The sequence below is a fragment of the Heptranchias perlo genome, unplaced genomic scaffold (genome assembly GCF_035084215.1).
Source record: "Heptranchias perlo isolate sHepPer1 unplaced genomic scaffold, sHepPer1.hap1 HAP1_SCAFFOLD_383, whole genome shotgun sequence".
NCBI classification, from domain to species: domain Eukaryota; kingdom Metazoa; phylum Chordata; class Chondrichthyes; order Hexanchiformes; family Hexanchidae; genus Heptranchias; species Heptranchias perlo.
In genome coordinates, this window is record NW_027139395.1 from 150,001 (window position 1) to 152,500 (window position 2,500).

A 2,500-nucleotide genomic window follows, 5' to 3' on the forward strand; every position below is an offset into this window, starting at 1 on the left:
CCGGAGGAAATCGGCCTCGGCCCTCCTGAGATATCAACCTCCATACGGGCGTCACAAATCAGTGGACATGGTCAGCTGCAAAGCAGTGTCATTACAACCTTTCATAAACGACAGGGCAGCACTGCACTGCACCGCACTGCACTGCACCCCACACTACATCACACTTGCCTGCCTGCCTGCCTGCCTGCCTGCCGGCCTGCCGCTGCCTACTCTCACCAGCGGACCAAAGTGAGGATAACACCCCGAAGCAAGCATCTCCCTTGCCGCCCACCAGCCCACACCAATCCCCTTGCCTGCCTCCCACAAATTCCACCAGCGAGGCAAAGTGAAAATCAACCCCCAAAAAACGCACTCCACACCGGCCATCGCCCGCTATACACCCCCCCTGGGGCGAATATTAAGCCCGAGAACACCGACTGTAACCAACCGCAGTGAAAAGTTGAAGTGGCAACTCATTAACCAGATTTACACTTGGCAACTCATAAACCAAATGAACAAAAAATCTGGTTAATGAGTTGCCCAAAATAAATCTGGTTAATGAGTTGCCACTTCAACTTTTCACTGCGGTTGGTTACAGTCGGTGTTCTCGGGCTTAATATTCACCCCGGGGGGGGGGGGGTGGGTGATTCTGGGGGTAGTGTCCGGGAGGGTGAGCCTTTTATTCGGCAGGAGGCGTGTGGGGAAATCATCAACCTGTCAGACGATGAGTTGTCACAAACGCCATTGCTTAATGAAAGCTGCGCTCCCGAACTGGACTGACTGTCTGACTGTCTGTCTGTCCGTTTGTCAAGGGGAGGAAAAGGCGGTGGTGGTGGTGAGGGTGGAGCTTTACGCTCAGGAGGGGAGACTTTCCTTCATGCCAATTAATCTGCAGCAGAAAGTCATCCCCCCCCGACTGGGATTCGAAGCCCGGTCCTGACCACGAGACCACCGGGGAGAGCTGCCTCAAGTCCCTGAGGGACCTGGACACGAGGCCGAGGACACACGCACGCCTGCTGCACTGGCAGCAGCGACCAGCAGGGGGCTGACCGGCTGATCCTTCCCTTTCACAGGCAGGCTTTTGGCCCTCGATTAAACGACAAAGGTGTTCAGAAGGAAGTCCTGGGGGGGAGGGAGGGAGGCAGGGAAATCAGCACAAAGCAGGTCCCCTGGAATCTCACACCTGCGTCCCAGAAAACAGGTCTCCTGGTCAAAGCAGTCCTGCCCCGTCCTGCCATTAACGTGACAATGGACAGGGCCCCGGCAGCTTGAGACACATCTTTTTTTCAATATGCAAGTTCTTTTTAAAAAGGTTTCCTTCCACAGCAGCTCTGAGTAAGAGTGAGAGAGAGAGAGAGAGAGAGAGAGACACTGACTGACACTGACACTGACACTGACACACACACACACACACACACACACACACACACCGTCTCCCATCCGATTGGTGGACTATGGGATTGAAAATCGAACTTTGAGTTTCAATGCAGGGGGGAGAGCGCGAACGCAGCCCCTCCCAACTACCACACGCGCGTTGTTGTTGTTGTAATATAGAACTGCAAGTTGCCGTTGTCGTGGTCGTTTCGAATCAGCACAAAGTAGGTGCCTCCCTGGAATGTCACACCTGCGTCCCAGAAAACAGGTCTCCCGGTCAAAGCAGTCCCGCCCCGCCCTGGGATTAACGTGACAATGGACAGGGCCCAGTCAGGGAGCAGCTTGAGAGACGTCTTTCAATAGGCGCTTCTGAAACATTAACGCCTTGTTTCTTTCGACAGTTTAACCAGCCTTTAACACGCCTTGTGTTTTTATTTCCCATTTCCAGCCAGCCAGCCAGCCAGCCAGCCAGCCAGCCGAGCCGAGCCAGCATCTGCAGTATTTTTTTTGATTGGTCTTGCCTGCCGTGGAATGAATGTTTCAACACGAGCTGCTGATTGTCAGCACCTCACCTCTTTCTCAATTGGCCGTTGCAATCTCACTCGCTCGCTCATTGTGAGACACGTCACGTCACTAGTTTTACTCAAAGAGGTTTCCTTCCACGGCAGTTCGTTAGTGACTGAGACTGACTGACGGAGGTCCGTTGAGACACAACCCTCCCCCATCTGATTGGTGGCCTACTGGCAAATTTACCAATCTGTCAAGCAATCCTGGCAAGAAAGGAAAAAACGGCAACTTCTTTAAACTCATCCACTGTTGCAATTAGAAACGGTGGCAAAAAATGTGGCCAGAGTGGGAGAGAACGGCAGTGCTTCGAGACTGCTTTCAACACCGGCAGCCAGAGAACAAAGAGGGAGGGCAAACAGGACCCGAGATCAATTCGCATCGAGCGCGGTATCGCTTCTCGGCCTTTTGGCTAAGATCGAGCGTGTTCCTTTTCGGGCTTATTTGGATCTGAGCGGACTGGAACGCTGGCCGCGACCTCGTGCGCTCGCAAAGTGCGGACTTTGCTGTGATTGGTCGTTTGTGTGCTGGCTCCGCCCCTAAATTTGCATAAGGACCAAATCAACACTGCAATGGCAGGGAA